The sequence below is a fragment of the Dioscorea cayenensis genome, chromosome 14 (genome assembly GCF_009730915.1).
Source record: "Dioscorea cayenensis subsp. rotundata cultivar TDr96_F1 chromosome 14, TDr96_F1_v2_PseudoChromosome.rev07_lg8_w22 25.fasta, whole genome shotgun sequence".
NCBI classification, from domain to species: Eukaryota; Viridiplantae; Streptophyta; class Magnoliopsida; order Dioscoreales; family Dioscoreaceae; genus Dioscorea; species Dioscorea cayenensis.
Genome location: NC_052484.1, coordinates 4,796,176 through 4,808,201, shown reverse-complemented (window position 1 = coordinate 4,808,201; position 12,026 = coordinate 4,796,176). Strand labels below are relative to the sequence as shown.

General features: G+C 34.9%; 1 non-coding gene across 1 annotated transcript; it reads left to right on the top strand.

Moving 5' to 3' along the window:
• The first annotated feature begins 2,438 nt into the window (after positions 1-2,438).
• Positions 2,439-2,545, top strand: LOC120276558. The gene has a single exon (XR_005541274.1). It is a non-coding gene; the product is annotated as a small nucleolar RNA R71 (small nucleolar RNA).
• The last annotated feature ends 9,481 nt before the right edge of the window (positions 2,546-12,026 follow it).

Genomic DNA, 12,026 nt, shown 5'->3' with positions numbered 1-12,026 from the left:
ACCCGTAAAATGCTCTGGATGACCCTTACAGCCTCGCTTGTGTAAGTTGCCCATAAGGTACCTCTGAATTGTGCTCACCATGACTTACGGGTCATAAGTGTACTCATAAGACTCTTTCGATTCCCCTTACGAGGTGGCATATTGACATAAAAGGCCCATAAAGCTCTTTTGTTGAGGCTTACGGTGCTGCTTACCGGCGTAAGTAGCCCATAAGGATCTTGAAAAATTGAGTAAAGTTTTTTTTCTGTTTCCTGCAGTTAAGCTCAAATACAAATATGACCTGGAAAGCATAAAATCAGTGTCTAAGAAGGTAAACAACCAACCAACACATGAAAAATCCAAAACACGCCAAGCAATTTATTATAGACTTAAACAAACTACAAAACTACAATTAAAGACTCGACTCAACAAGAATACAAAAAATTTTGGTTGGGTTGCCTCCTAAGAAGCTCTTGTTTAATATCACGAGATTGACATACCTGAGGTACAAATGTCAAGTCATGAGGTTGATGTACCTGAGATACACGTGTCAAGGAGGTTCAAAATGGAAACACTCCTCAAGGCCAAAATCAATGCCTCCAAATTAGTGCCCAAGTGCGAGATCGGGGAAAATAGGAAACTTAGCATTGAAGTTGACTGACTCAGGGGGCTACCTCCTTGGGCGAATGTTTTCTCTTGCCTTTCTTAGGGAAAGTGACCTCTCGCCAATGCTTCTTGCTCATGTTTTCCTCAATCAATGTTGGTGTAAGCAAAGAGGTGGTCTCTTCAATGTGAGGGTCATCCAATGAAATAACATGTATCCTCAAAAGTAGACAGATGTTTCATGGCATCGGATAAAGCAAACACGACTTCCTCATCCCCAACCTAAATTAGTCATGTCAATGAAATAACATGTATCCTCAAAAGTAGACAGATGTTTCATGGCATCGGATAAAGCACACATTCATCAAAAATTAAATTAGTCATGTCAATGAAATAACATGTATCCTCAAAAGTAGACAGATGTTTCATGGCATCGAATAAAGAAAACACGACTTTCTCATCCCCAACCTAATTATCATCCTACAATTGCTAACATCGATTAGGGTTTGGGAGGTAGTGAGAAACGGCCTACCAAGAATGAGGGGCACTTCAACATCTTCATCTACATCTAAAATCACAAAATCTACTGGGAAGATAAATTTGTCAACCTTAACCAATGCATCTTCTATGGTTCCACAAGGATGCCTAATTGAGCTGTCCGCAAGTTGCAAGGTCATCCTATTTAGTTTAAGGCCACTTAGCACTTAGATCGGTAGTTGATTCTGATGTAACGCCGAGCTTCCTTCACTCAATGTGACTGTTAATACCTCTTCAAATTTTTGCTTATTTGTTAGTAGGTCCTTGAGAAACTCCGCGTACTTTAGCATTTGGGACAAGGCTTCAACAAAAGGTACATTAATGTGTAATTGCTTCAATAGATCTAGAAACCTCTTGAATTGTTCATTCGTATGATCATTCTTCAACCTTGATGGGTATGGGAGGTGGGGAACATACTCCTTCACCAGTGGTGGTGTTCTCTTCTCAATATTTGGAGTAGCTTCTCTTTCCTTTTATGGACTCTCAACAATCTCAATTTTTGGTCCCTTTTCCTTCTCCATCACCCGTTCACTACCCATCTCCAACTCTTCACTACTCCGAAGAGTGATAGTCAAGAGATGCTCATAGGGATGGCTTCAGTATTACTCGGCAAACTTCCTTGAGGATGTTTAGACAATAGTTTAGCTATCTATCCCACCTTATTCTCTAAGTTTTGAAGAGAAGCCTGCTAATTTCTCACCAATGTCTCTATGCTCTAGAATCAATTTTCAGACTGTTGAAACTTAACATCCGTGCTTTGAATGAACTGAGTAAGTACTTCCTCCAATGCGAGTCTCTTGTCATTCTGCTGATGAGGAGAAAATCCTAGTGGGAGCATTCTGCTTTTGCCCTTGATTTCCCCAAAAGAAATTGGGATAATTCTGCTATCCTGGGTTATACGTGCCACTACAGGGTTCTCTTGTTGTCAGAGGGTACTACCACCAAAATCTACCTATTTGACGTGTCCATTCGCTGCTCCTATAATGGAACAATCTATCAAGGCATATCCTCCCCCACACATGTCACATGCCATGATTGTAGCCGACTTCTGAGTAGACAAGTTATCGATCTTTCTACTCAAAGCTTCCACATGGGCTGTTAGTGTTGTAACTTCACTAACCTCAATCATCCCGGCTAGCTTCACAACTAACTTGCCTCTCAAGTTTTACTGGTAGTTGTTTATGGCTATCTCTTCTATCAACTGTTTGGCTGCCTCTGGGGTCTTACTGCCAAGTAATCTTCTCGCTACTAAGTCTATAAGCTGTCTAGTACTTTGATTTAAGCCTTGATGGAATATATGAACTTTTATCCATTCGAGGAGGTTGTGATGAGGGCATTTTTTTAACAAGTCATTAAATCTCTCCCATACTTTAAACAGTGATTCAGTATTCAACTGTGCATAAGCTGTAATATTCTGGCGCAACATGGTCGTTCTTTCCGGTGGGAAATAACGAGCTAAGAACACTTCAATAAGCTGCTCCCAAGTCATGATAGATGCTCTACGGAGAGCCTAGAGCCATTGCTTTAGCTTTTATTTTCAATGAAAATGGGAGCAAACGAAGTTTGATTGCGTCGTCAGAGACATTGTCAATCTTTGGCATATCACATACCTTGAGCAAGCCTTCTGTATGACCATTAGGATCCTCTTCTAGTAGCCCATGAACTGTACTGAATTCTAGACCATCTATACAAACGCAAGCTTGAGCTCAAAGTTGTTTACTGCAACTGGTGGGTACACTATACTTGATTGAGAACAATCAAGAGTGGGGCGAACATAATCTAAAAAGGTCTTATGTTAGTTCCCTTGATCTGTCATGGTGCTAATTGCGCACCCTTACCACTCACTGTCAAAGATCCTATCTAATTCAGTGAAGTTATTCTCAATTTGGTTCCAATCACTATTTCTATACTGCTCTCGCTTTCTACCAGTCTTGTTGACTTGCCCTTTGGTGGCATATACTGAAATCAAACAAAAGAAAAAGAATCATAAAACAATAAAGAGAAATAGAAGAAAAACAAAAAAGAAAGAAAAGAAATGGCTAAAGTGACGGATATTCAAGTGTTCCTAATATCATTAATCCTCCCAAGGAACGGAGCCAAAAACTTGATAGGGGCATAAGTGTACATGCCGATCACGTAATAAAGTGTGCGTAAAAGTATAGTATCAGTCTATAGGGAAGAAAGTGAATACTAGTAGTAACCCAAAACTCAAAAAATAGCCTAAGTGATCAAATGCTGGTTGTGTGAACAAAAAAAAGCAAAGATAAGAAAAAGCAAAAAATAATAGGAGAGAAGTCAAAGAAGAAAGAGATGTCCTGGCATAGCATTCCTCTATGGTTATAAAGTGCAGGACAAAGGTTGTTTATGCATACAATCCTATTTGAACAGAAAGATCCATAGAATTATACTATACCCCAATTTCTCAGGCGAAGAGTAACTGAATAGGTGCGAGCTGATACAGGCATCCACACAATCGCATTAACACTCTATGAAACCTTACTGTGAGCTAATGATAATCTCTTAAAATTCACTCCACATGATTGCAAAGAGCATGGAGATTATCACTAACTCACTCGAAAGGATTACAGGAGATGAAGTCTCCAAAGTACCCTAACCATAGGTGTACTCACTATACTATCGAATTGCAACAAGTCTATGTTAGGTAAGAATTTCTTCTCATCACGTAGCATACAAAACATGAAAACTAGGGCTTTCGCCTCTTTACCAGCCAAGCATTCAAACACACAATTAGACTCAAATAGAAATAATTGCAATTAAGAAAACAATTAGAGCATCAAAGATTCAACAACCAATGTCGAAAGTATAAACCTTAGAGTTTAACTGTGCTTAAACATCTACAAATTAGCCTTCCATTAATGGAGGGTAAGCATCCAAAATACAAACATTAGGAGGAAACATAAAAACCATGAAAAACTCCTTCTCAATCATGCCGATGAAGACACGCCGGAGAAACATAGAAAAGCTTCCACGCATGGCACCAAGGTGAACTTGATGTCTACGATCTTCAATCCCCTTGAATGTTGATCCGAATTTCCCTTGGAATGGTACCTTAAGTGATGGAGATTCGTCTCTTATCTTCCTTAACTTCGCCTCCAAGAAACACCCAAAAGAAAAACCAAGAATGCCCTAAAAATCCTTATAAGTTCTACTTAGAACCGATTACTTACGGGCATAAGGAAATCATCATAAGGAAGCTGGAGAAGATAGTCGTGAGCCTTACGAGATGATTTACGATTGTAACTCACGTCTGTAAGGTCTTCTGTTTGTATTACGGTCCAGCTTATGGCCGTAAGTGCTAGACCGTAAACTTCACCATGTTGTTTCTTGCGACTGTCCTTATAAGTGTATGCTGTGATCATATACTCCTTTGGTTGGTTGTTACGGGCATAAGCCTTGTTTGTAAGGTTCTCTAGTTTAGCTCTGAATCCCCTCTTATGGGCATAAGCATGCCAGCAAGATTCTTTGGAATCTACTTACGGCTGTAAGCTTCCCGTAAGCCACCAAGTATTGACTTGTCCTTATTGAAATGATGCCAAGAGATCTCCAACTTTCATCGTTTAAGGTCTGAAATGTTTCTTTTGGTTCTCTATCATCTTGAAATGCTGCCCTAAGTCTAAGAATGTGAAACACACTATATTTAGCATCGAATTTCACAATATGACTCTAATTCATGCTAAATGAGTGTACAAAGTGATATAAAATATATGAATGTTGTACACTCACCAGATGCATTACAAAAACATAAGCAAAAGATCATTTAACACATAACTAAGAAGAATCCCACAAATTATGGCATTATTCATCCAATCCACAACAGGGAAGAAAGAGAAACCTTATGAAAAATAGAAGCACTCCACGAACATTATAATCAAGCAATGCCCGTGATCCTCAATCGGATAAAGCAACCATATCTGGGGATAAATTTTAGTAACCAATTCATATCATTGAATAAACATATCCACACTAACATTGATCAAAAAGATAAATCAACAAATACAAGCATTACATTGTAAAAAAATCAAGCATGTAATCGAAGAATATGAATTAGTGCATACCCTGCACTTGAAGTGCTGTAGAGGCTCACGGTTCCACTAAACAAGAAAAAATTCAAACAAAATCCACAACCACCTCCACAAATAAAAAAAAACAACAAAAATAAAATAAAATAAACACACACTCACACACACACAAAAAAATTAATCAGCAAAATCAACAAGAATATGAAATTAATAAAACATAATCGATTGAACATGAACTTTTTTTTGTGGGTGTGGAGTAATGTTGAGTACCTGGTGAAGACTTCTGATCGAATTATGGTTGCAGGATCTTTGCAAGGGAGAGAAAGCTTGGGGGATCTTGGTCACTCGTTAGATGGTTGTAGTATCTTGGCAGAGGAGAAGAGTGATCGGGGTGGAACAAACTTAGATGACATCTCCGATCGCCGTGGAAGGAATGGAGGCAAAGGAGAGAGTAATCATTGATGAAGGAACGGAGGTGACTTCTCCGATCGACAAGGAAAGAATAGAGGCAAAGGTGGCAGTGATCGTCGAGGAAGGAACAGAGGTAACTTATTTGGGAGGAAAGAACGGAGATAAAAGTAGAAGCGATCGTCGGGGAAGGAATTGAGATGACTTCTCCAATTGGTAAAGAAAGAACGGAAAAGGTGGCAACAATCGTCGAGGTCCTTTGGAGGCGACTTCTCCGATTGCCATTTAAAGAATAGAGGCAAAGGAAAGATCGAGGAATGGAGGCGAAGGAGAAGTCCAGCAGTAGATGTAAAACCAAAATTCAAGATTTGGTTTTACGACCGATTTGGCTGTAAAACCAAATCCTCAATCTTTAGCCAGTCCAAGGGATTTCGTTAGTCAACTGAAAATTGAATTCATTGAAACAAACAAAGGGTTTTGATTGATAATGTATTTGGAGTTACATGTAACTTCTAATACATCAAAACAAACACAGCCTAAAGTTATATATTAACAGATCCAGGTCCACTTGACAAACGGATCAGGATCCGCTTGAACACAAACGATCCAAGATCCGTTTGCAATTTAATTTTATTATATATATATATATATTAAATTACAAATTGATCTCTATCTATTTGTAAAATTATGAACAAATCACTGGATCTGTTGGAAAAATTACAATTGGATCCTCATATCTGTTTGTAATTTTATTTTTAAGGGTATGTTTGGCTACAAAATAATAAAATATGGCATAATTTTATTATGTACTAAGTGCAAGTGATTATTACAGAAATTATGGCATATTTTATCCTTACAGAATGAGTGTTTGGTTAACAAAATAAAAAAAACATTACGGAGACTGGGTGGTCGATGACCGGACCGTTGGTGGACCGGTGGCAGGTCGCCGGAGGTCGGCGGGACCACCGGTGGCCTATCGTCGGAGGCCATCCGTAGGTGACCGGACCGCCAGTGGACTGGTGGCCGGCCGCTAGAGGTCGGACGGACCACTGGTGAACAGCCGGTGTGTCACCAGAGGCTAGCCGGACTGGTGGCCGGTCGCCGGAGGCTAGCCGGACCGATGGCAGGTCACCGGAGATTGGCTGGACCATCGGTAGACTGATTTCTGGTGGCTGGATCAAAAGAGAGAGAGAGAGAGTTTTTGCAATGAGAAAATATTCCACTCTTAGTGGAATATTTTTTTATGCCATAATACCTATATTATGCCATAATTTTATACTCTAAAATAAGTACCTCAATAGCCAATATGGCGTAATTCTCAGAAAATGTTAAATTATGTCATATTGTACGGATTATGCCATAATTTCTGGCTATCCAAACATGCCCTAAGTTATATACATTTTATTTTTTAAAATTCAATTTACCTCAAAATAATCAATGTATTTAGAAAATTTCTATATTGTAAATTTTTTGAAAACTGTTTCTATATTTAAGTTATCATCATATCTATTTTAATTATATATATATATATATATATATATATTAATTCTTTTAAGAAACTTATTATACTTGTTTATATATAAGTCATTTAAAAAGTTCTCAAATAATTTTTTTTAACTTAAAAGGATATACTTATAAATGGAGTTTAATATATTTATAAAATTATATATTTTTAATTTTTAATTAATAATTAGAAAATTAATATTTCATGAGTACAATTAATAAAATTTATAATTACATAAATTAATTTTAAACAATACTTTTTTTAAAAAAATATAATCAAAATTTAAAATATTGATCTATTATTAATTAAATCTTAATCCTATAAGTAAGTATCTTTATATTATATTTTTTTAAACAAATCTAGTATTTATCATTTTTCCAAATCATCTTAAAAAATATTTTTTAATAAAATATAAATTTAGCAATGAAAGCTTGTTTTCGTTTCTAATTTACAAATGGAATTAAATTTCGTTTCTAATATTAGAAACATATGTGTAATCCATTACTAATTTACAAATGGATTATAAATCCGTTTTTAATTTATAAACGAAGTACGTTGTTGCTAAAATAGAAACAAATTATTTCAAAATTTGAAACGGATCTAGATTCCGTTCCTAAATCTGAAAAGGATGGTTAATATGTTGCTAATTAGCAATAGAACAATTCCGTTTTTAAATTTTGGTAGCTTCTTGTAGTGTGAGTGACTTGTCCATGCAATTTTTATATATAAAAAGTAAATTTTAAAAAAGAAGAAGGTGGCGAGGGGAAGAATTGACATTAAATATAGAGAAAAGTACAAAAAAACCCCGTGGTTTTTGAGATTTGCAAAATAAAGAATATGAGTTTTTTCCTCGATTCTATGATGCGTGGTTTCCTAAACTGCAAAAAGGGGAAAAACCGTTAACAGTGTTAATTTTGTCATTTTTGATAGGAGCAAAATCGTTTATTCATGTAAAAAATCGCATGTGGTATAAAAAATATGATTTTTCAACATAATTTTGTTTAATTTTTAAAATTCAAGTTTTTTTTTATTTAGTAGAATTTTGGATGACATTAATAAACTTAGTATATATATATATATATATATCATATAAGTTAGTTTTTAAATGAAATGACGATTTGACACATTTGAGTGAACACCATTAATAGGTTGGTAATGGTTTTTTCTTATTTTGCAAATCTAAGAAACCATTGGGTTTTTTTTGTGTTAATTGCCAAATACCCTTTGAAAGTTTCGTTTATATACATTTTCCCTCTCTAATTTTGGTATCCCCAAAAAAACCCTCCTTTTCTCTCCACTTATTTTTAAACCCTTCAAGTCGTTAAAGTGACTAAACGGAGTTGGTTGGAAATTTTTTTGACAACAATGACCTTCATCTACTAGCGCAACCTTTTTTTAATACGGGCTTTTATCTACTTGTAAGAAAGGTCTTCTTCTAACCGGAGTCTTGGTTGTCCTTTTTTGGCATGTTTGCTCGTTCCATTTGGAATCTGTGAGATCTCGGGTTGGGTTGGCAGATCCTATCTGGAGATCGGAGTCACGGTGGAGACACCTAGATCCGCCGGCGACAGCGTGGGAGTTCGACGGAAGTGCACCATCGCCGGAGCGGACCTCAATCGTTTCTTAGATTTATGGGTGTTTGCTTTGTTGTTTTATTTTCTTGGCGACAATAAACGATATACACAAAGATCAATGGTTTGAAGTCGGAGAACCCTGTAGAGGACTCCGTTGGTGGAGAGTTGGATCTGTAGACAAGCTCTGCTGGTGTTGCGGTTGAGGAGAAAGAGGTCGTGGAGATCGTTGGAGAGGTTGAGGAGCTAGTGGCATTGGAAGAGGAGAAGGAGAAGAGTGAGGAAGGTGAGAACTTGGAGAATCATACTAAGTTTCTGGTTGAAGAGACAAAGGAGAGGGAGAATGTAGTTGCGGAGGAGATAGACAGAGATGAATTAGGAGAAAACTTTAGATTAAAGTATGTTTCTGTTTAAATATATGTGTTTTCGTGTAACTTAGGTATTTTCTGTTTAAAAAAATTTGTTTATGTTTAATAATATTGGTTCATGTTTAAGTTACAGAGTAGCGTTTAACACAAACATACAATTTTAAACGGAAACTGGGTTACTTAAGCAGAAACTGGGTTATTTAAGCGGAAACTAGGTTGGTTACACACAAACATACACTATTAAGTGGAAGCAGACTAAGTTAAGCTACTAGTACAATAATACATTATATTTTGATTAATTTAGATCCGAAAACTCTTTAGAAATTATTGGATTAAAAATAAAAATTAAAATTAAACTCAAATTCAATTGGTCTTTTTTAATAAATGCTTAAAATAATGTTTAAAAGAAAATTTCTTGGAATAAGAACTTTAGGGAATTAGAACATAAAAGAATCACCTTTTTAGAAACACATTAAACATAAAGATAAATTTTAACATTTTACGTTTAATAATAGTTGTTTTTGTTTAAGTTATTTTATTTCCGTTTATCAATCAGGGTTTTTGTTGAAGCTAACACGTTTTCGTTTAACAGTCTCGGTTACTGTTTAAATTACTCATTTTTGTTTATCCGATTATGTTAGAGTGCATTGTTAAATGTTTTACTTTTAATTTGTTGGGTTTCAATAGTTTTACATTATATGTTAATGCGTATCTGATTAAGTTTACTAATTTTTGTTTAATAGTTTTGGTTTTTGTTTGCGAATACACTTTTTACGTTTAAGAATAGGTTTTTGTTTAAGTTATCTTGATTCTGTTTAATAATTCGGGTTTCTGTTTAAGGTATCGCGTTTCCGTTTAATAGTCTTGGTTTCTGTTTAACAATAGTTATTTTTGTTTAAATTACCTTGTTTTCTTTTATCAATCCTGGTTTGTGCAATCAACCCCATGATAAACTTTCCGACAATTTCAAATTTATCCATACAAAAAGAATCGACACAAATCTGATGAATTTGAATTAAAAAAAAACACACACATACCAATTAAGAACCTCCAAGGGGATCGACATAAGTTCTAAATCGTTCTTTCCTCTCTTACAAAACACCGAATACCCTCCCCCTCCTCATCCTCCTTCCGTTCGTCCGATTTCTTCGGTTCTCTAAAGTACAACACATCTCTCATTAGTATATCGATTCTCGTCGGCCTCTTCCTTTTCAAGGCCGAGCCTTTCCCACCGACTTCATCATCAAGGTAAACCCGAAAACCCATAGCAACAGAAGGTGGTGATGAAAATGGTCGAAGGCCACTAGAGATCCGAGGGTGAGGCTCAAGGTCTTTCAAAAATTTTTTTGAAAGATGGGAAAAAACTGGGTTATTTTAAAAAAGATGATGTGCTTTTTTCCACCATTGTTGAGGGTAAAAATGGAATTCAATCAAATGAATTAGACGAAATTAACTGAAAGGGGAAAAATGAAGTGAAACAAAAAAGGAAGGGCTGTCCGGCAAATTCAAAAGTCAGAGGGGTTGTCTGGGAATTTTTTAAACTGTTAGGGGGTAAAAAATAATTTTCCCTTTTTTTTTTGTTATTCATTGAATTTTTGGTGTATTTAACTAAAATTAGATGTAATGATTTTATGGCTAGAGTAGTTTATTATTATGATATTGTATTTTATTAATCTGAGCTACACTTTCGTGTGTTACAAAATGAAAACGAAACTAGTCTTTAGAAAATTTTGTTAGCATTTTTTATTAGGGATGGCAACGAGTAGGGTATGCCAAAATCCTTACCCGTACCCGTAACCGCTACCCCATACCCGTACCCTTCAGGGTAAAAAAAATCATACCCTTATCCTTACCCGCAGGGTACCTGCTTACCTGTTGTTCAAATTATCGAATTAAATTTAAATAATAATAAATATATATTAATTATACATTATATTACAATCTTTAAACACATGTCCATAAATTCAAAATTACAAGTTGATATATATTTGTTTATTTTAAATTATATAATCACATAAAAATGACGTCTATTTAGGACTCAATGGTAACGCTACCTTTTGTTTTGTTCATGTTTAACTATCTTGGTTTTTGTTTAAAATTTTTTCATATATCTACTATTTATATTTTATATAGCTTCAAATTTTATAAATATCTAGTAAGATTTTGAATATAAAAAACATTATAAGTAATTTTCATAAGTTATATCCAATTGATTTTTTATTAGTATCATATTATTTTTTAATTTAATTATGATTCTTAATATATATCTAAAATTCAATTTTGATAATATTATCAAATATAAATATAGAAATTAAATAAAATTTAAAATAATATATTAAAAGAAAATTTGAAGTATTATTTTCAAATTAATCACCATGAAAATAGATATTGAGTAAAGTGTGAGTAAATATTTAGTTTAATAAAAAATTATATATATATATATGAGAGGGTAAGGGTACGGGTACGGGTTTTACCTGTACCCTCTTCAACGGGTAAGGGTAAGGGTAAGGGTACGGGTAGAGTAGGGGCATACCCTTACCCGACTCGTACCCGCTCAAAAACTAATGGGTAATACCCTTACCCGTACCCAGTCAAAGAGGGTAATACTCTTTTTGACCAGGTACGGGTATACCCGCCGGGTAGGGTACAAATTACCATCTCTATTTTTTTTATCATTTACATGATACAAGCTAAACAAGCCCCATGCCCTGAATAAAATTTCAACTTGTTCTTGTTCAATTTAATTTATAGTTTATTTGAATTTTGGTTCAATTTGGAATTCAATTCTTTAAATTAAATCTAAAGATATTCTTTCCATTTAAAACTAAAAGAATAAAATACCTTGTATACTCTCCACAATTGGAAATATCCAGATTTAAATATATATATATATATATATCGCCAAATTACTAGGATATTTTTCAAATAAAAAAAGAAAAAAATCTCTTGTGATTCAATAATGAAAAATAAAAATCTGAGAAACAATAAAAAAAAAAAACAAAAATGACCACTTCAA